Source organism: Pinus tabuliformis, chromosome X (assembly GCF_031772625.1).
Source record: "Pinus tabuliformis cultivar Carrire ecotype Pingquan chromosome X, CPIR1, whole genome shotgun sequence".
NCBI classification, from domain to species: Eukaryota; Viridiplantae; Streptophyta; class Pinopsida; order Pinales; family Pinaceae; genus Pinus; species Pinus tabuliformis.
In genome coordinates, this window is record NC_142308.1 from 535745928 (window position 1) to 535770199 (window position 24272).

Sequence of the window (24272 nt, forward strand, 5' to 3'; positions counted from 1 at the left end):
TGTAGGTGGAACAGTTTTCAGTTGGGTTTCAAAATTCCAAAGTGTTGTTGCACTTTCAACAACAGAAGTAGAGTATGTTGCTGCTACAGAGGCTAGTAAAGAAATGATTTGGTTACAAAATTTTATGGGTGAATTGAGTAAGAAGAATGATATGGGCACATTATACAGTGATAGCCAAAGTGCCATTCATCTTGCAAAGAAATCAACATTTCATTCTAAGACTAAACACATATAGCTCAAATACCATTTCATACGATCAATGTTGGAAGATGGAGAGTTGAAGGTGCAAAAGATACACACTAGCCAGAATCCTGCAGACATGTTAACAAAAGTTGTAACAGGGAGAAACTAAGAATATGCTCAGTTTCAATTGGTCTTCAAGGATGACAATGAATATGAGAAACAACCAGGTCTAAAGAGGAGTCATTGTCCAACAAATGAAGCACCGATGGAGTTGCTACAATCATTCTCCAAGTGGGAGATTGTTGGGTGTGGAGCATGATTATTTAGAGGTCTTTGCTTTTACTGGATGTATACCCCAGGAAGTTTGTACACCCCTCCACATGGGGGTGTGCAGGGGGGCCTTGTCCCCCTTGTGAGGGTCCAGGGACCAGCAGTCCCCCCGCGGGGGTTTCGGGGGCAGCGCCTCCAAAGCTAAAAACAGATCTAAAATTGCCTTGCAAAAGTATAGTAATTTCTAGTGAATCTGGGCCGTTCATTAGGCGAATGATCTGATGGTAGAAATTATGTGTAGTTTAGGTTTTTTTTCCCTAGAAGGAAACCCCTCTCTTTGTATGAGGGCATTGTATTGAGGCTGTGTAATAGATGTTTATTCTCTGAGTGAGAAACAGAGAGGTGAGACTGTGAGAGAAAAGAGAGGATATTACAGTGGATCTGTTTTAGGTTGTGTCTCTTCATTTTTTTGGATAATAAAAAGGAAAGATAGGTTGTTCGGGGTGGATGTAGCCCAAAATGGGTGAACCACGTATATCTGTGTCTCTCTGGTTTTATGCATTTTCTATGTTTATGTTTATGCAATATTCTATGTGTTCCATTGCTCTGTAATATATAATTTTCTAACATAGTGAGACGACGTCAATTTGTTTAATTTAATGAGTTTGATATGACAAATACTCAACAATCTTTTTAGTATTTGAGAGTTAGAAAGGGACTTCATGATGTCTCCAGGGAGGTTCCTTTTTCGTTTATTTTTAACAATTCTGAAAAAGAGATCAAACTAAAAATCATGAGAAGCAGTAAAAAATAATCATTGTCCACCGAAAGCACCTGTAACTACATAAGGAAGTGCACCCATCACTGATATAGAGAAATAATAATAAAATATTGGCAAAATATTACTTCAAAACTTATAAATAACAAAACGTAACATTATTTTTTAGCATTTCACAATAGCAAGTTTTGAAAGTGAATTTGTTGCCTAATTTGCTCGGTTTTCAAGTGACCATTACAGGAGATTGAGGGTGTCACTTCACGAATCATCTGCATCAGGTAAGATGTTTGTCCTTACTCTTGCATTTCATCGCATTTTCATGGATTTTTAATGGGATTTTGTGTACTAAAAGGGAGGAATTTCAACTTTTTTAGCATTGGTGATCATCGTGAATTTGGTCATTAGACCTACAGTAATCACTCTTGAGCTAAAATATAGTCATGATGACATTGCTTTGTAATTAAAAAAAGAAGTGATGGTTCCAGTACATAATCTTTTTAGGAAAAACTCCTTTTAAGCAAAAATTCTCAATTTCAATCCATGAAAAAGGTTTTTAATTGGTGTTAAATAATATTTTGTAGGAGATCATGATTTTGGAATGGAAAGAACGAGGCCATTAGGATCAAGACAACTAAGCATCCCAGAATCTAGAATGCATCAATGGCTTGAGAGATTATGGCTTGTTGAAGCTCTTCAGGACCATAAGACTGAGGGCTCAGTTGGAAATTCTTCTCTATTCGATTGGTCTTTGAGATGTGGATCAACACATCCTCATAATCAAAGGCCAAGAATTGGAAATAAAAGAATGATACATTTATTTCATCATAGGATTTCCCAAAGAGGAGAAAGAGTCAAACTCTTTGGATCTCGCCCCGCTGGTGAGAGTACTAATGCTCTGATTAGCAGGCATTGCCCAAGTGTAGAGATGATGAGGGGGGGGGGGGAGGTGAAGATTGCCACTATCACCAAAAACCTTCCTTTATGAACCATCCTATACATGATAGCTCATGTGTTGGGGATGCAGGCCCTTCATGAGTGTTCAAAATCAAAATTTCAGTATGCAGTTGAGTGCCTGAACCCCAACATGTTCAACTAATGTGGAGGCATTCTAGCGAATATGAAAAGGCAAATGACCAAGGGGAAGCAAGGAAACCTGAAACAACTTTGGTTTGGCTCGATACTGTTGACTTTATTTCTAGAGTAGGTGCCCTTATTCTTGTATCAGTGGGAAGAGGTACCATCTCCTACCCCCCAAGACTCGAGGCTAGTTAGGTGGAGTCAAATCATGCCCCGAGGAGGGACTAGTCAATAGATGCACTACCCTCCAAAGTCTTTTACTTGGCTTCAACATCAACTAGTCATGCTGGACAACTATGCATATGCTGGCATTGATTTTAGATGGGATCCAGATCTGCCTATGCCACTAGGGGAACAATGCATTAATGTAGGTAAAGACTTGTTTTTTGGATTTTTTCAATTCTTATGATTTGTTTTTGTAAAAGTGTAAATTGAGACTTGACTTATGGTAAATGTGAAGATGTGGGAGCAGAAATAATTCCCGCCATGTTGCCAATAGCACAACGGTTTTCTCATTAGATAGTGGGCACTGATTACAAGAAAGGGGCAAACCCCTTAACCGAGATGGAGCGCAACCTAGATGTGATTACTCAGGGGATTCTGGGGTATGCTACTATACATGAGGTGCCCCTGTGCTGGTAGAGACACACAGTGCCAGTATTTGCAATACTGTGTTGGCTGTTAGGCCAAGCGATCAAAGCAGTCTCGTGCTACCATGAGCATCATGCTGGCTGATAGCCTTTCTAGTTAATTTACACATTTTGTAGGCTTTCAAAGCCAAATGTCTTAGAACACTTTATTTTTGAGATTTTGATGCAAAAGCTTCGACAGAATCGATATATATGTATATGTATATGTATATGTATATGTATATGTATATGTATATGTATATGTATATGTATATATATCTATATATATATATATATATATATATATATATGCATGTTTTATTTTCTACTTATGTGTTAAGAATATGATCAGTTTTAAAAATGACACAAATGTCTATCAATAAAATAATTTGTTAATGTATTCAAATTGTGTGGAATATGTTGATATGTGATAAAATCAAAATTTCTTTCCATTAATATAACATGTAGATACATACACAATATTTGTTGATTTCTTACCGAATAATGATTGTTTAACTGTAACACAACGAGTTGTGAATCGAACTTGACAAATAAATCTCTAATGCCAAGAGAAACTACTTCTGAGAGTAGTTCAATTGCTGCACTATATTTAACAATGTTGTTAGATGTCTCTCCTAGGGAAATACCTTGTAAATAAGTCAACTCGCCTTCAGGGGCATAGAGTACCCACGTTGCAGAAGACAAATTTCATGTGCTATGACAAACATCATCAAAAAAATTAACATATTGAATTGATGGCATCTGCAAATCGAGTGGAAGCCAAGGTAAGTAGAAAAACACATTTCAACAAAGCAAATAAACACACCAAAAATAAAAAAGCGCACACTAATGAATTTATAGGATAATGTACAAAAATTCATTACATGAATTTCATGCATAATACTTTTTTAAATACAACCCATTTCAGGGGTGTGAAAATGCATTTCCTTCATAATCAACTAGCTCGTAGGTGCCTTTTTGCAAAATGCTTTCCACAATATATGGCCCATGCCACATAGGTTCGAACTTTCCAGTGCCTAACTTATCGTTAGCCTGATCATAAAGGAGGACTAGGTGACCTTCGGAAAAAGTGTGAGGAGAAATGGTTTGATCAAAATGTGCTTTGACATGTTTCTTTTGGGCTTTTATTACCAAAGCAGTGATGTGATGGGTCTCGTCAAAGCCTCTCAATGTAGAGTAGTTTCTCCTCTTTAGGTGAGGTATTAGGAAGAAGTTCGACCACTAATTTGATCGAAGGGATTTCACATTCAATAGGGAGAGTTTCCTTTAAACCGTAAACTAGATGGAATGGAGTAAATATAATGGTCATCTTAGTGGAAGTCGTTTAAGCCCAGAGAGATGAGAATAAAATCAGATGCCAGCCCTTTTGTGCTTCCCAATGGTGTCTTGAAGCATAGTAATAAAAAATTTATTAATTTCTTTGACTTGGCCATCAACTTATGGATAGTAAGGGTTTGAGCTATCATGACGAAGTCCCAACTAAGCAGTCAACTCTTCCATCATATACTAATGAAAATGTGATCCATGGTTAGTTACAATGGCTTGAGGAACACCAAAATTCACTATTACATGGATGAAGAGGAACTGAGCACCATTAATACCATTATCATTATATGTGGGCATTGCCTCAACCCATTTACTAATGTAGTCGAGGAAAATGATAATATAGCCATGCCCCCTAGCTGAGCGAGGGTTACATGTCATGAAGTCTATGTGCCATTTAGCGAACGGTCCAATGGTACCTACTTAGTGTAAGGGTGCTACCCAGGGGGCGCTACTTGTAGTTAAAAATCTGGCATTCATGGAAATTTTGAAGAACCATAATACAATGTTTAAAGATAGAAGGCCAGGAATAACCAATGAAAAGGATTTTTTTAGTAGTGGTGTATCCTGACATATGACCATCATAGGAAGTAGAGTGGCAATCATTCAAGACCCATTTAGCCTCTTCAAGTGTTAGACATATTCGAAGAACAAAGTCCACACCAACTCGTTATAATGTATCACCAAGAATATGATAGGGTTAGGACTGATGCTAGATGCGACGTCAGTCAGATTGAGACAATTTACATCAGAAGGTCTAGGTTTAAAGATAAATGATAATATCTCCATACCATGGGTCAAGAGTGCTGATGAGGAACAAAGTTTCATCAATAATCTACTCTGTAAAATTAGTAGAAGTTCTTGTAGATGGAAGGGCACATATCAACTCAGTAAAAATAAGTGATTTCTCTTATTTGGTGGTAGTAAAATCCAAATCAAACTCCTTTAATAACAATCCATTTGGAGTATTTCCCCCCGAGTAATTGAAAAGTCAATATATAGGTCATGGGGTTGCAATCATAAATCACCATGGTTTTCCATAAAAGAATATAATGTGTAGTATACCTAGGGAGGATAATATGGGGTACAATGTTGTAGCTCTGATACCAATTGTTGTAGATCTAACCCAAGAATATTATAGATCTGATATAAAAGTATAAGATAATGCAAAGAAACCCAGAAATAATATGAAATGCTTCTTTATTATCAAGACCCTTAAGGTAGGGCAACACCATACATTCACTCCTTAAGGAAGGAGAACACTCCACAAGCCATATGCCTGTTCATACAAGAATACTTCTCTTCATATTCATGTGGAGTCTCTAGCCTCTATATAGGCCTCATACATACAATACCATGCATCATTACCATGGTTTCCTCATACCATCAACTAATACCATGGGCCCATTACATTATTATTAACTACTTGTGGTCCCTTACATGACATGGGTTAACCACCTTATTTATTACTATGGCCCATCCCATTATTACATTATTACCTTGGGTACCTCCCTTGGTACCCCATATTATCCCCCCTAGGTATATAACATTCCACCCCCCTAAGCATGTTTCGTCCCCGAAACATGGGAAGAACACAAATAATAAGATCTACTCAAAAGAGTAGTCCACTGATACCATGCACGTGCATCTAGACATCCAAGAGAAAGGTGAACCCTCGATCTCGCTGGTGCCTCGCTCGCTTGAGATGGAAGTTGACTGTGGCAGTTCTTCTGTGTTGATGTGCAGTGGGTGGATCTTCTCTCCTCGCGATCTGTCATGTGACGACTTGGTTTCCATCTTGATGGTTGTCTCGCGGGGTGATGTGGGTGATGATATGTTGAATTTTTAACCCACGATGGCTTTTTCTTGACTTCACCCTGCTGTGGTGCCTGTTGTGGTGTCTTCTTTGTCAATATGACTTCAACCACTGAGCCCTCCTCTGATGTATCATCACCTGTAACCTTTTCTTCTGCAGCCTCTGTTTGTGTTTGATTGTCGATCATCAAAGGCTCATCATCTGATATGTCAGTCTCTTGAACATCTTCTGCTTCAGCCTCCATGTGCTCTACCTGTTTATGGATGGAAATATCCTGTAATGTAATTTTCTTCTTTTTATACCAGAGCTTCAGGAATTTCTTTTGCACATTAATATTTATGGTACCCACTGATTCCATCCAAGGGTATCCCAAAACAACATCCATGTTACCCATATCTGAAGCATAAAAATGACCATGCAACACATATTTATCCATAGAAATCTTCAAATCCTTGTACACTTGAACATCCTCATTATCAACCTGTGTATGTTCAATTTGTTTTGCTGGGGCTTGCAATTTTTTTTGCCAAAGTAACACTGATAAAATTATGTTTACAACTAGGATTTATAGACACAACGATCTTCTCCTTTTGAATCAATCCATGAACCTGCAATAAGGAGACACCTGTAGCAAATAATCCCTTATGTGTCGCATTCTCCTTTTTTCTAGCACGAGACCATTTGTCTAAAAGGACTTTTTCAAATTCTGCATCTGAGAGTTTGGTCAACTGTTTGTTATCAAGTGAGAGATACCATTTGTAAGCCTCATCTTTGAAACTAAACCACCATGAATCCCTCCAAATTTTTGCCCATGCATACTTTTGTTGTTTTATGTATTCTTCAATAGTAGGACCATTATCTTTGCCGGTAAATAATAGAGCCTTGCTAGAAGCCATGAAGAGGGTTTTGAAAAAACTTGGCGAAAATTTGAAATGGCCACAAATCCATCAATATTACTCAGAATCTCTATTATAACCTGTTTTTGAAAATGGAACAACCTTTCTGCATCTTCCCATGTAATAAAAATCCTGATCCAGGCACTAAAATTCCAGATCTGCTCTGCTACTCTCCCGCCGTCACCCAAAATGTCTGCAAAAAGAGCTGATTTTAAATCAGCGATATCTCCCTCATCCAGACTCCGATTCGACCGATTTTTTTTTTGAAATCGGGTGTTTTTCCCAAGGAATACAGATCTACAATTAGATTTTGCAGATCTTGCACCAGGGATTCTAGATCTGCGCCGCAAACTCGCTGCCCTGAAAATTGTCTGCAACCCCACTGATTTTTAGATCAGCGATATCTCCTTCATCCGGACTCCGATTCGACCGATTTTTTTTTTTGAAATCGGGTTATTTTTCACATAGAATCCAGATCTAAAATTAGAATTTACAGATCTTGCATCAAAACTTACAGATCCGATCTGCAAACTCGCCGCCCCTGAAACCTTGCAAAAAATAAAATAAAATTCTCCAAGGTTTGCCCAAGAAAGTGCTCTGATACCAATTGTTGTAGCTCTGATACCAATTGTTGTAGATCTAACGCAAGAATATTATAGATCTGATATAAAAGTATAAGATAATGCAAAGAAACCCAGAAATAATATGAAATGCTTCTTTATTATCAAGACCCTTAAGGTAGGGCAACACCATACATTCACTCCTTAAGGAAGGAGAACACTCCACAAGCCATATGCTTGTTCATACAAGAATACTTCTATTCATCTTCATGTGGAGTCTCTAGCCTCTATATAGGCCTCATACATACAATACCATGTATCATTACCATGGTTTCCTCATACCATCAAGTAATACCATGGGCCCATTACATTATTATTAACTACTTGTGGTCCCTTACATGACATGGGTTAACCACCTTATTTATTACTATGGCCCATCCCATTATTACATTATTACCTTGGGTACCTCCCTTGGTACCCCATATTATCCCCCCTAGGTATATAACATACAAAGGGAGGTACCCAAAGGAATAATGTAATAATGGGATGGGCCATAGTAATAAATAAAGTGGTTAACCTGTATCATGTAAGGGACCACAAGTAGTTAGCAATAATGTAATAATTCCACGGTATTAGATAGATGGTATTGAGGGAACCATGGTAATAACCCATGGTATTATATGTATGAGGCCTATATAGAGGCTAAAGGCTCCCTATTGAGAGATCTCAAGGATTATTGTATGAACAAGCATATGGCTTGTGGAGTGTTCTCCTTCCTTAAGGAGTGAATGTATGGTGTTGCCCTACCTTAAGGGTTTGATTAATAAAGTGAAGCATTTCTATATTCAGATCTTGTTATTTCTTGGGTATATTTTTATTATCATATATTTTCAGGTCAGATCTATAACATGTGTTATCAGAGCACTTTCTTGGGCAAAGTAGAGAATATTTTTTTATATTTGCAAGAATTTTTTAGGTCGACGAGTTTGAAGATCAGATCTATACATTTTGGTGCAAAATCTATAGAATCTAATTGCAGATCTAGGTTTTTGGTGAAAAATTCCCAATTTTTAAAAAAAATCAGCCAAATCGGAGTCCGAATAAGGGAGATATCACTAATTTAAAAAATCAGCTGTGTTGCAGACATTTTTTGGGGTGGCGAGTTCGCGGATTAGATCTGTACATTCTAGTGCAAAATATATAGAATCTAATTGTAGATCTAAGTTTTTGGAGAAAAAATACCCTGTTTGAAAAAAAACGGCCGAATCAGAGTCCAGAGGAGGGAGATATTGCTAATTTAAAAATCAATTGGGTTGCAGACATTTTTTGGGGTGGTGAGTTTGCAGGGCAGATCTGTATGTTTTGGTTCAAAATCTATAGAGTCTAACTGTAGATATGGATTTTTTGTGAAAAAATACTAAAGTTAAAAAAAATTAGTTGAATCGGAGTCCGGATGAGGGAGATATCGTTGACTTAAAATGATCTCTCCTTTAAGAAATTTTTGTGATGACCAGACAGTTGCAGCACAAATATGAAATTCTAGTGCCTAGATTAGGATTTCTATCACATGGGAAGATGCAGAATGGTTGTTCCATTTCTAAATATAGTTCATAATAGGGATTTTGAGCAACATTGACTAAATTGTGACAATTTCAAATTTTCGCCAAGTAAGTGAATTTTTTTCCAAACATTCTTCATGGCAGTTCTATGTTTTACATGAAAAGATAATGTTCCTACTATTGAAGAATACATAAAAGCAAAATTGTCATTATGGGAACATCATTGGATATTTTGGGTAGTGGTTAATTTTGAAGATGAGGCGGCCACATGGTCAGAATTACTTAACAAGAAGAAGTGTTCCAACCTGCCTGATGAAGAATTTGAAAAATTACTTTTAGACAGATGGTCTCATGCCAGAAAGCAAGATAAGGAGAAACATGTGGGGTTATTTCCTATGAGAATATCCTTATTTCAGGTTCATGGATTGATTTAGAAGGAGAATATCATTGTGTCTATAAATCCTAGTGGCAAGCAAAATCTCATAGATGTCAATTTGGCAAAAGAATTACAAGTGCCAGCAAAACACATGGAGCACACACAGGTTAATAATGAGCAGGTGCAAGTTTATAAAGGTTTAAAGATTTCAATGGACAAGTATGTATTGCATTCTGATTTTTATGCTTCAGATATGGCAAATGAGGATGTTGTTTGGGATACCCTTGGATAGAATCGGTGGGTACTATAAATATTAATGTGCAGAAGAAATTCCTATGGCTCTGGTATAAAAAGAAGAAAATTACATTAGAGGATATTTCCATAAATAAATAGGTAGAGTCCAAGGAGGTTGAAGCAGAAGATGTTCCAAGCACTGATATATCAGATGATGAGCCATTGATGGTCGACAACCAAACACAAACATCAAACCAGGTACCAGAAAAACAGCTAGTGTCCAAGGAGGCTAAAGTAGAAAAGGTTACATGTACTGATACATCAGATGGGGACTCAGTGGTTAAAGTAATATTGGAAGATAAGAAACAACAATAGGAACCATAACATGTAGCAAATACCAATTAAGCTCCATTAGGTGGTGACTTGCCTGGCATATTCACACAACGGGGGCAAGTTTATTGCAACTGGAGAAATAGTGAGAATCTTTACACACCGAAAAGAGTAGACGAGAGGATATCCGTGGCACCGTTGTTTATGGCTCGCGGACTTGGCCTCGACGTCAAAGATCCTCAAACTGATGTGGGATGTAGTGGCAGAAACTCTTCATGGAAAGGGTTTTCCACTCGTGGAAGTAGTGGTGGTGATGGATTTGGAGCTAGGCTGCTTCAAGGAAAGGTGACCTTCAATTACAACTGTAATATTATTCTCAAGCTCCCATGTTTGAGGCCTCCATCGGATTAGTGGCCACTTTCAAATCAGAATAACACTTTGTTTGGAAAAATCATTCTTTTGTGCTTCTATCAGTGAAGAGCATGGCAGTGCAAATTGTCACAAGAAATCACTATGTTTTTCTTACTAGATTTCCAGTCTCCAACTCATTCTTGTATGTCAATTTCTGGTTCCTTTTGTCCCTTTTCTATACAAAGATCCCACTTGGAATTTGCCTTCGTTGGTCCTGCAAGATATGAGCCCACTATGTCGCAGAGTCATTCAAATTATACAAATGAAGCCTGATAATAACGCATTATTTAAGGAATCTCAGACAAGCTTGGCAGGGAATGACAACATGTCAGATAATCTAGCGTTATCTTAGGCTGTAGAAGGTCACATAATGGTAGATGTGATGCATGTCCGAAGAGTTGAGTAATTTTTTAGCCTTTTTTAAGGAAAGCACTAGGCCAATAGAAGATTGAAACACTGACTTTGAAGAGAGAGGGTTTATTGGAAGTTGGACAGAACATTAACCACAATGCCTTAGTTGCTCCCCAAATGCATTAACCAACGCAGATTTTACAATGTTACAATTAAAAATACCCTTCCAAACTATCCATCTAAAAATAGGAAAATAGGTATCCACCGTCCAATCCTAAGGCGAATGAATACAAATAGCTAGAGATAGGGATGTACATTTTGTTCATGGAATTCACAATGCATTTACAGCCTTCAAAATGATTCAATGCACCGTACCAAACCTTACATACTTAAACAGTTCAAACTGACCATACAAAGTCTTCAACACAATACTAACAAAGCATAGTTTATGGTCTTTAAAACACATTCAACACAAAAATGCATACAACATGAAACTTGTCATAGAGGATCAATGCACATGTTGTTACTACACCATAGGTTATCAATCCAATGCACATATACACCAACATATAATCGATCTTCAAAATATATGTGCCATCACCATATCACATATACAACCAACATATAATTGATGCGTAGGTTTACACAGGCCACACAAAAACAGGTGGCTCACAAAAGATTGAGCAGATTATGAACATACTTGCTCCGATACCATGTTAAGCACACATGGGTAGTAATAGAGTATTGGAAAAAATAGAATATGAAAGATAAAACATGAGAATCCATTTTTATTAACAAGAGATATAGATTTATAGTACATGGTTTGACCATTGGGTTTCACATCCCAAGGTCTCTTGGACTCCTTTTCTCTTAGATGTAAACTTTGAAACGAGAACTATAAACTCAAAACGGGAACTCTGGCCAAGAAACCCCGAAGAAACATAAAAAACAGTGCTAAAAATGAAAAGTGTGTATACTGGAACGATGATTTTATTTTTTAGGGGTCAATTTTGAACATGTTTTAAAAATGGTAGTGACTACAAAATTTACTACGAAATTTTCGTGAAAAATATAGCTTCAAAACGAAAAAGTGATGATACTGGAATGATGATTTTATTTTTAGGGTCAATTTTCAAACTTTTAAAAAAATGCTAGTAAAACCAAATTTTTATGTGCTAAACATAGTTGTTTATGAAGAAAAAAACACATTAATGTTTCTGGTGGAATATCATTTTTCTTTCCTAGGTATAAATTTAACATGTTCTCAACCATAACATCAACATCAACGATGTTATGTTTTTTTTTTGTTTCAATCCCACCATCTACTTCATGAGTAACATATTTTAATCTCTTCATGTCAAACACCATCCATTGAATTAATGGTCGAATGAATAATCCAAATTTATTGCACGTGACAAGCTCCCACAATCTCCTATATAGAATCTACTTTATATATCAATGTTGTGTCATGAGCCTTCAATTTGGCTATTCATTTCACGTTTACTGGTCTCTAAGTGAACTTACCAATTATTAACAATTACCAATTATTAACAAGTGATATAGAGGTAATTACATACTATAATTGGCTCAATTAAACTAGTCAACAGTGAATACTAATATGTACATTAGTTTAAAATCAATTTAACAGTTATAAATTCTTACAATGATAAAACTAGTTTTTTATGTCTGCAAAAATTCAATTCAACAAATATACTATTTGTAGAAAATAAATCTATTACTAGGGCTACAATGTTGCTATATAATTTACTACAACTACTTTTTATGAAATAATTGCAAGGGCTATTGAAAGAAACAAGGTATAACCACTGGGAAGAAAATAAGGTACATCTAATAAAATACAGTATGAATATGTTTTATAAAATACAATATAGTGGATAAAATAGAGTATAGCTACTTTACAAAAGAAATTAAATAATTTACAAATATAAAAAAATGAAATATTTCCTAAGTTAGAAAATAACAATTTGAATTCATTGAAATATATATGGATAGAAAGAAAACATATTTATATATTTACACAGGAAAATAACTTAAAATTAGCATTACCACTTCTTTAGAGTCACCCTTGCTCTGTAGTAGAATTGGTAATCACAAGCATACACACACTAACCAGCAAGATTGGAAGTAATTACTCTTTGAATTTCAGGAAAAAATGATTAAACACCAAAACAATAAAATCCCTTAAACTTAGTTCTATTAATTTTTATACAAAAACTACTTAACTATAATAACTTCCTACTAAATTCTAGTGTTTTTCCCTTAATGTCCATGAATACGACCATTTTTAAGTGTTTATACTTAGTACCAAGTAAACAAAACTAATTAAAACTTATTTCCTAGTATGAAGGAAGGCAGCCACTTCTTAGTGAAAAGCATATAAGTATTTATACTTAGTATGAAGTACAACAAACTAGTTAACTAAATATTGCATCATGTGCTTATTTTAGCCTATAATTAAGCCAAATGGCATGAGTGGAATGACATTAAATTAACTAACTATTGCATCATGTGCTTATTTTAGCCTATAATGAAGTCAAATGGCATTAGTGGTCTAAAATAGTGGAATGAAAAATCTTACGCTAACTTACGATTACAAAATTTTGAAATTACTATCAAACAAATTCAGATCTAAAAATATATAGTAATGGTTTGAACTTTTATAAATTCTTCAACTATAGAAAAACTATGTTTTATATGGATGTTAAAGTTTTAAATGGCTTATGGCTTATGATACAAAACAATTCTTCAATGTAAACCTTCTCTAGCTCATGATTCCTCACTGAAAATTTTGTGCTTATTCTTCTAATATAAAACGTAATAATCCAATCACAGATAAGGAGGATAAAATGGAAACAAAATGGAGAGAAATGAATAAGTAGATTTAGGATGTAGGTGGAGCTTAAAAATCTTGAAAATTGCCAACATTTTGAAAACTAATTTTTGAATGTGTAACATGAGGGGTAACATCCATGGACGATTTCCTCTAGAATTTTTTTCCACATGTCTACTCACAAAAGCAGCATCACCTGCATGAAACAGACCACTGCAAAATTGCAAATATGACAACCAGCTGTTCACTGTTATATAAAAGGTTGGACTAATCTTGATTTTAATTTCCAGTGTAATCTCATATGAGTACATGTATCTAAAGAATGATTTGAATGAAAATTTAACCCATGGTCTGTTCATGATAAACTTTGAAAATAAGAAAGATTTTAGTTGAAGAGAAACATGAATTTCCATAATAAGAAGAAACAACGATTTACATATTACAAAACTACAACTCATACACAAACTGGATCCAACTCGTTAAACCTGCAATTTGCACAAAATAATTACATAGTTCCTCTCAAGTCCAGGCCTAATTTTCTCTTCTAAGAATTAATTTTGTAATCACTAACCACAAAATCAATTCATGAAATCATGATAGATTACATGAGAACGACTGTTAAACGGAAGAAGTCACAACTATGCTTCCTTTCTAAGGCTCGGCTGTAGTTGTAGTTGTGGCAATGTAGGTGTCCTCATAACAACAATAATTCCCTCTGAAGAATCCATCATGAATGAGTAAGATGTACCAGAGATTTGTTCCACATAGAACAATAAGGAATGATTCCAACGTTATCTGCAGACACATGAAAAGTTACCCAATGTTAACAACAACCGCAAAAGCTAAAACATAATTAAAGGAATGAGGAGATTAGTGACCATATGAATGTAGTAGCATATGAGTATTACATACCAAATTTGTGTTACAGACACCAATCTTGATCTCTTTGCATGCCAACCTACAGTTTTTTCAAAGAAAATAAATTAGCTCGTCCCCATTTCACGGATTTATCAGCTACCATAATTCTTATTGACTCATATCCATATATAAATTTTACCTCACGAAGAGGAATTCCTATTCTAAAATCCGCTTAATATCGTATTCGATGCCTAGTAAGCATTGTTTTAGGTGCGCACTCCGAAAAGTCTCGAGAATTAGTCTAGCAACTACTGAAGTCTAGCATACTGTCCTGTAAATATTTGTTACAAGCCACACAACTTTCTGGTATGAAATTAGATCTTTGTAGCAAGAACTCGTGCCAAATAATTTTGGACACTAAGCTTAGATATTTTGAATGTTGGTAATTTTTCTTTTAGCCTTTCAAAATGATGAGTTCAATATATTATTCAACAAATATTACTGTGGACCCAGTGAATCTACAACAATAATTTGAACTATTAATCATTTCACAAACCCATTGCCAACTATAGGTCCAATGATTGACAATCTACCATGATAAAACATTACTCCCAATTAACATAAATATCCTTTCCTAGTTACGCAGAATTGTTGTAGTACTATACTCTCACTAAATACATTCCTCTTTTAGAAATAAATACATCAACTTGCTTAAAATCATCTACACTACGATTCCATGAAAAATCACATGCAATTGAGGGCTTTCCCTTGAATCTCTTCCCCAAAACATATTCAAATTTCACACGATGTTGGCAGCTCTCAGCCAAAATGACTTTAACCATATAAATTGTGAAAGGTACTAATAAAATCAAGAATGGAGATAAATCCCTCACAAGCGATAACATTGCAAGATGTGAAATATTAGCATTGCTATAATCAAGATCTGGATTCTAGTCTGGGTAAAAGGGGAGTTGTAAGGAAAATTATTGTGTCATAACTCTAACAGCCAAGGACCACAGTATAGGCAGTCAACAAGCACGGGATGAATAGAATAGAAAACTGAGTTATGCAAGTGTGCAATTCTGAATTCACATTACTTTTATTAATATTCAAGGAATGGTAAATGCATTAGAAAAATAACCAAATGCAATACAGCTTGATGACAGATGCTATAACATAATAAAATATATAAAATAATTCACATAAACACACACACACACACACACACACACACATATATATATATATATATATATATAGATATAATTGACCACATATAATAAGTCATCCTATACATTTGGAAAACAAAATAATATAAAATATATATTTTTTTACGTGTGAAATGTTCTTAGCTTTTTAAAGTTATGTTCTCATTAGAATTTTAAAATGAGTGATCATCTATTTATGTGTAAATAATTTGTATAAAGTAATATTGTATATTATTAACAATGTATATTAAACTTGGCAGTTATATAATTTGGCAATTCACAAGAATGAATTAAATATATAACAACATATATATTGTTGGGTGATTTAGTTTTTTTTTTTTTTTGTGTAAGTCAGATTTTGAAATTAACAAAAGAAAATATAGTACAAACTTCTGCATCTGCAGAAAACTGGCCGCAAAACAGCAGGCCTGACATCAGGAGACTGCAATAAAACAACAGAGCACCTGAAAACTAAGATCAGCACACCGCGCAGGGCGGTAGAAAACCAGAACTGTCAGAAGGACAGAAACATAGTGGTGCCTGACTGAAGACGCTACAAGCTAAAAAGAACGACTTCAGAACCCCTGAAAAGAAAGCGGGCAGCCGGAAAGGATAGACAATCCACCTCGGTCCCGAAGAGAGGTTCAAAAGAGAGTGGAACTGAGCAAGAAGAAACCAGACGAGCAGAAAAGCATGAGCCGAACCACAGATTCTACTCACCGGTGGTAGAAGCAATGGTTCGGCCTTTTTTTCCTTTCTTTTTACCAACTTTTACCCAACCAGGATTACTCTGCTGGGCTGGCACGATTTGTAAGCTGAGCTGGGCTGAGGGAGAGATCTCCTTGTCTGAATCCGAAGGAGATGACTCATGAGTTCTTTTCTGTAAATTAGGAGGGATCTTGGAAACCTCCGGATCAGTCGATGTCGGATCCTGTGCTAGCGTTGCGTCCATATCTTCCTCAACCTCCTCCTCAATCTCTTCATCTGAGCTGGAATCAAAAACACCCAATGGGGGAGGTGCATGTGGTTTCCAGCTTTTGGATTTTGGCTTAGAACTATCTTTCTTATTCTTGGCAGGCATCGAAGGGCACGAATTCTGAAGGTGCCCTGTGAGATGGCAGTTTCGGCAGCGAAAGGCTGTATTCTCGAAATCCAGAGTCTGAGTCCAATGGAAATCTCCCATTTTGAGAATAATCTGCTCAGGGAGACCTTTGCTGATGTCAATTTCTGCGCAGATTCTGGCGAAAGTGTATATGCTCTTTTCCCCTCTGGAGGCGTCTACGTCGAGGTAGCGTCCTAGTGAATTACCTATTGCTTGAAACACAACAGAGTGCCATAAATGCGCCGGAAGGTTAGGAAGTCTGACCCAGATGGGGAGTTTGGTAATAATTGCTGTAGACGGATCAAAATCTGGGAACCAGGGGGTTAGGAATAAACCCGCTGAGTCCCAAAACCATGGTCCTTCAGTTAATGCTTTTTGGTAGTCCTCACTACAAGCAAACAGCACCATGAAGAAACCTTTTGAACAGAGAAGGACCTTGCAATTTTTGGTCCAGTTAGAGTGAATCCATTGGAAAAGATCTGCTGTGCGTGGCCATAGCCCATTGAACCTGCAGATGATTGTTGTTTCTGCGAACAGTTGGAATTGCAAGTCCATCAAGGGATGCTTGATTTCAATGGATGGGGATTCTTCCAGTCTGTCCACCAAAAAAGGTTTTGGAGCCTGGGCTGGTGGTGCTGTTTTCTTGGGCATCTGAGCATGGACAGCATCTTTGTAAGAAGGCGCTGCAGCTGAAGATGACTGTCCACCGGCTCCCCCTCTCAGACGCAGGGAAAAAATTATGGAAGCATTTCTTTGAATGTTGTAAAAAGAAAGAAGATTAGAATCCTCCAGTTGTTTTCCTTCATATAGGAGTCGTTGAGATGCCGAGGAGATCCCCAACTTAAATTCCAGGATTTGTTTGAGGTCTTGGACTAGATCTGAAGAGCTCACCCACTGAAGTAGAGATTTGCCAGAGAGGAGCACAATCACGATCTGGAAAGATTCTGGGATGTCTGATTCCTGCTTTCCTCTATGAAGTTGGGAGGAGCGGAATCTGGTACAAGCATAGCTTACTGAGGGCTCTAACTGTGCTTGTTTTTTATGTTTCTTCACATGGCCGCCAGCACTATTGATCGCTAGGAAAGGGTCGCAGGGGTTCGAAACCTCTCTGAAATCCATTGCTTCCTTTTCTACAGAGCTGAGCACAGGCCCTGCAGCTTCTAACCCCTTCATCTCCCGCCGATTTCTTAAGAGCTGTACAGAGAAACCATTCTGTGCAGAGAAAGAAAAAAGTTTCCTCCAGGAGACCAAATGTCGGTGAGGCATTTCGTCAAACACTTGTCTCACATCCTCTTTGGATGGGACAAGTGAAAGCTTCCTTTGCTGGTCCCGGAAATCCGAGAATCCAGTTTCCAGAGCCATTACTTTCAACTTCTCTGCATCATCATCGTTTTGCAACAACAAAGGGAGCCCCAACAGATGCTGCTGTTCCACTGAGCACAGCATACTGTCCTGGAGAGTAAGCGCTTGGGAAACCAGCACCGATATTGACCCTGGGCGAGGTATCGGGTGCTTTATCGAGCATTCTTTCTGGGTATGTCCTGCGCCGTGAGCACTGGTCTCGCTGATGTTCCTCGGCCCTGAGAAAAGCCAGTTGTTTCCCTTGGGCAAATGATGTACAGGAGAGTTATTTTGGCAGCCATCCGGAGATTTGATCCGAGCAGGGTCAAAAGAAATGCCCCTCAGAACCGCCGTTTCAGAAATCGTTTTTGACTGCCGAATAGAGGCTCGACTAAGGGCTTTCGTGCTTGCTTGAAACCCCGCATCTTCGATGTGCAGGCATGTCTCACTTAAGACCCTCGTCGTTCCGTCTGTATCGTCAGCCAGACAAAGAACTGGAGCTTTCTTCAGGGTTTGACGTGCTGTGGTTTTCGCCTTACCGTGCGCCGCATCCACTTCCGCTACCACTACGGAGTCACAAGCTACCAGGGCATTCAGATTCGCCATGAGAGTCGCCAGTGTTCTAGGCCCGTATATTACTAGTGTAACCCCTTATTGTTTGTTGGGTGATTTAGTTGTCTACTAAATCCATGTCATTTAATTTATCAATCCGAGGTATCGTAAACTTAGAAGCAAACAAAAATATATGGGACCTTAGATGAAACAGGTGTAGGAAGTTTGTTTAGAATGGAAATGCATATTAAAAATCTAAACTATCATATCTATTTTATGAAAGCATAAAAGAAATGTTTGATCAATGGAATTATTTTACTTTAGAAGATAGAGAAGAGTCTCTTGTTCAAGACTCTTGATTGTCCTTCTACAATCTTCCTATAATAACATTACCAAACACCTAAGAAAGCAAGAAAGAAATCATATAAATGAAAGCAAGTAAATATTGTTTTCAGTTCAATTCTTAGCTCATGGAGAAGAGTCTCCTAACTTAGGAGGACTTGATTGCGCTTCTCACATAAAAACTATATAATGAAAGGGAATCAATATTCACATAAATGTAATCTAGGAACGCATATGAGAATGTAAATCTTATTTCAGCTTAGTCTAGCTCATGGAGAAGAGACTCCCAACTTAGGAGTTCTTGGTTGTCCTTCTCACATCAAAAGTAGCCACTGAAAGGAGATCAACCTTCACACAACAAAACATAGCCATAACATGAATTCATATTGAAATTATCTACAATTATTTACAACAAAGAAATAAGATGAACATTAAAATTAAAATTAGTATATTCACAACATTACTTTACAACAAAGTGCACTTATCTCAGTATGGGGATCCTTCCATTCCTCAATGAGCACACATGAACAATTATCACACCTTAAGAATCAAACAACACTCATAACTCATGGTTTGGAGAAAGTGGTATTATTCATGTTGAATGAACATAAATCTAATGCTAATGAATAACTGATAATTGTTTTCTCTCCCTCCTCCTTTTTCTTTGAAGGAGGCTCCTCTTATTTATACATGAATTAGGGATATCTACTCAATAAATGTAGATCCCTTAAATATCTACTAGACCCATACTTGTCTCAACTTATCCCTAAATACTAGATACAAATCCCATGACACATCAAAATCTCCATGATCTTTCTCCTTGGAATATGGTCCACCTCTTGAGTTCAAATTCGAATTTGATCTTGGGAGGCCACATAAGGGTGCCTTGGAAATTTCCAAATGATCTACACATGTCATCAAACGCAAGCCACTTTTAGGTATAAGCAAATACATGTTATTTCTCTAACTTTTAATCATAAATTCACTCTAGATACATGAGTTTAATAACTTTGGAAAATGAAAATATAAACTCATATGGTAATGGAAATATAGGATTATGTAATGATAATATGATGAAATTAGGTGACAAAATGAGGATAAAGGTGAAAATGGAGTGAAAATTGATGTTAATTTGGCGGCCCAACATACCCCCCAACTTAAGTTATTGCATGTCCTCATGCAATCTATTACATTGATCATGATTTGATCTTTTGAATTGTCTTGCTTTTACATAAACTTTGGCTGATATCAATTTTTTTAACTTCACATGCTTTTTGGCAACTTTGTTCTTTTTTTTTTTTGCAAAGTCTTCTCTCTTAAAAACATTTGATTGCAACATATTATTTTCGTTGGTTCTTGTGTGACAACCAAAATTTGTTTAGTATTGGTTCTTGTGTAACAACACTTTCATTGTTTTTGTGTTGCATCAAAAGACTTTGAAAACATTTAATCAACCATTCTTTCTTTGATCATTATTTGCAAAACATGTAACATTTGAATCATAATGCAATAGTAGTTGTTTGGAAAAATTATGTTGGTTAGGATGATATGTGTTGAAAGGAAATATATGACATATGGAAGGTGATAATGGAGTATGAATGTGCATATGAACATGGTGAAACATTTTCCAAAAAATATAATTTTAGTATTAAAGGAATTGTATGATAAAAAGCTAGAAAAGAACATACCTTTACTTACCTAAGTGGACAAACTATGTATATGTAGAAAAGTGTAGCTTCTGCTGTTGTCATGGAATGAAGAATACAAGAATGTGATGTGTGTCTTCGTTGCATATATGATGGATGAAGTCACTAATGTGGATCCTTTATTACTGCTACTGAATCTGTTCCAAAGTATAAAATAATCTGTTCCTGAATCATATAGTCTTCATCTCGTCCCATATCGTGGCACAATTCTTTCCATGTGAATGAATGTGTCGATGTTGAACATGGAAAGAAGTCATTGGATTATTGACAATTGATGAATGTCGTTAACCAATGCGAGGCAAGCTCACCATTAATGTCAATGAGTGCCAAGGTACCCAAGTACATCTTGCGAAGTGCGAATGAATGAGCTGATGTCAAGCTACTTGCAATATCCAACAAACAAGAGACATTAATGTATTCCCATTGTTCATTGGCGAGAAGACTTGCCATTAGGGCATGTAAGCCTCACGGTACTAATAATGACTCTAGTCTTTATCCCAGATAAGGTGCTGAGGTCGATGGGTCAAGATTTGTTGAAAGGTGGACCTTAAGGAATCCCACATCAGTCAATGCGAGTTCGTACAAATGATTGGTAGGACTATAGATACAAGATGTTATGGCCAAACAGTTTTTATGGCAAGGAAAGCAAGGCAATGTAGAGAGATGGATGGTTTATTCTTGAGGCAAAAAGATGAACTGAAAGGTAGGCAAAAATGTATGTGACTTAGAAAAGTAGACATGTATGAAGTCATGATAGATGAGGCAATGAGTCAATGGACTTTAACATGGATCACTGATGAGGCTTTGAAGGAGAAGTGTAGGAAACAAATCATGACAACAAAAGATTTCTCTGTAGTGACAAATTTCACGACATTTGTAATTAACTCCTTCAAGCTTTCAATGATGAATGTGATTTCTTGAGATCACATCTGCATGAACTTGGATCTTTGTGCGCCTGTAAAAGCTTAGTACAAATCTTTCATGAAAACTGTAAGAGATTTTTGAAAGATATAAAATGCAAGAATGAGTATGAATGCTTAGCAACCAAAATAAAGTGAAATGAATTTTTTACCTATTGCCTTTGCGTGCTAGTTCCCATCTCCAACAAGACAAGTTAGCATAAAATGTTTTCAGCTATTATGGAATGTCCATTTGCAATTTTTTTGAAATTTTTTTTTATTATAATTTTTATTTTTATTTTTTATTTTTAATTGCTTTGATATTTTTTTTAATTGCTTTGATTTTTTTATTTGTTTTTTTTTAATTGTTTAATTTTTTTATTTTTAATTAATTTTTTTATGGTTTTGGTTTTTTTTTTTTTGAATTTTTATTTATTAATTTGTTTTGTTTTGTTTTTTTTCAAGCAAAGGAAAACCCTATTCTTGAACATTAAATTAAATAGTGGAACATTGTTCTTGAAGATTAAATGCAGTTAAAAAATGGAGAGCAGTGACTATTTCAACACAAAATTATTGTTCAGATTACAATCTATGGGAGCAACTAAAGCCACCATGTTGATTGCTCCAACCACTATTTGTATCGTTATATTATACTTTACGTATCAAATTTCCAGTGTAAACTAACATAAAGAAACTCGCTAATCTGCCTACTGTTTCGCCTTATGCTGCGAAGTAGTTGGCATTTTAACGAGAGAAAAGTAGAGCCCTTTGTTGGTCGAGCCGAATCATCCTATTCCCTCTCCCTCACCAAATTATTAATCATCTTTAATAGAGGTAAAGTACCCTTTGCCATGATCTCTATCCTGCATGAGTTGGAGGCATGGGCAAATAAAGCCAGCCCGAAGACAACAAGGTCAGGGAGAAACAACCTCGAGGACAGAAAACCATGCCAATAATAGGGTTCCAAGTCAAAGAAGGCATTGAAGAATCTCCTCGTCCCTTCCAAATCCAACTTCAGAAAAATATCCATTCCAAAGCAGAAGAATTCTCTCTGCTCTCTCCGATCTATGGGCCACAAATCCTTCTAAACCTCGGCCGATAGCTCGTCTCCAGTAATTATTTTTCCAGACCCACATTTAACAATTGAGCTGGCTAAAACCGGAGCTACAGCCAAAGTTCTCATCACCATGTATCCAGTTGATGGATGCACCATTCCTGCAGTTCCTCCTATTCCCAATATTCTGTGAGGAATCACAGGCAATGGACCTCCCATGGGGATAACACATGTTTCATCCTCTTCTATGCTCTTCACCTGAATCCCCAGATGCTTCAATCTAGCCACCATCCTTTTCTGGATCTCCTCCACAGAAACACCAGGCCTTGCAACAAGAGATGTCTCCTCCAAGAAAATTCTAGTAGCTGAGAAGGGCATTGCATATAAAAAAGTCAGAATCTTCTTGTTGTTGCTCCTGAGCACCGCTTCATTGCTAAGATGAGAATCTCTCCAGTCCATAAAGACCATTTTGTGCACATCAAATGGATGACCATCAACCTCCGCCAAGATCACATATGCCACCTGATACCTAGGATCATAGGGCTTGTCGTACTCAACCGAACAGTGTGAAAATCCCATGGCATCCAACACCACAGATTCTTGCAGTGTAACCCCATCACTACACGAAACAAGAGTCTGTGAAGCCTCATGGATCACATTTCTAACTTTGGATTGGTGAAAATGAACGCCATTGGATATGCACTTCCTCATCATCTTTGATTTCAGCAGCCTTCTATTGACTCTACCATAGGGCCTGTCTAAAAATTTCTTGATCTTATCATCTATATAAACAACAGCACCTGACCATGTTGTATCCAGGCAATCTAGGAGGTCCATGGTCTCAAATTCATCCACCCACACGCCATAATTGTTGGGCCAAATGCTCTGCGGAGATGGGTCTATGCAACACACTGAAATTCCTGCTTCTGAGACCTGTTGGGCAACAACAAGCCCTGCCGGGCCACTCCCAACAACCACCAAGTCCACGGGCAACTGCTTGGATGGATCATATTCGGGAAGCTCAAACTTAAGGCTCTCCTTCTTGGCCTCTGGAACGAGCTCCAGTAGTGTGCTTCTCACTTTCACTACTCATGTTGTTCTTCATCTAGTGAATAAAACACTACTACTACTTCCAGACTTTTTAAGTCTGAAAAGACGAGGAAAAACCCTATGCTGGCTATGTTTGTGTGTATCTGTGGAAGGTACCTGAAATGAATTAAATGAATGCAGTCCATTGTGTAATCTGAGAATGGTGTCCATAACTTCTTCCTTAATTGCTTTCAGCTCTGGAACTTGCATAATCTGCCTACGCATTAAGGTCGGTCAAGCAGAGCATGAGCCATGATGGAATTGGATGTGAACAAATCTGAAAGAAGATGAATATGGAAAAGTTGGAATTTAATGAGGACAATTATTGGAGTTTGTGTTGAGTGGAGGGTGGAAATGTGAGCATCTTCAACAAGCCACTCGATTCCCATCTAATCTAGGCCAGGTAAGTGGTTTCGATTGAACAGGTGCCTCTGATAAATCCCCCTCTATAGCGAT

At 36.9% G+C, this 24272-nt stretch overlaps 1 pseudogene; it reads right to left on the bottom strand.

Moving 5' to 3' along the window:
* Nucleotides 1-22463: 22463 nt before the first annotated feature.
* LOC149141098 (lycopene beta cyclase, chloroplastic-like) lies at nt 22464-23987 on the bottom strand (annotated as a pseudogene).
* Nucleotides 23988-24272: the final 285 nt, after the last annotated feature.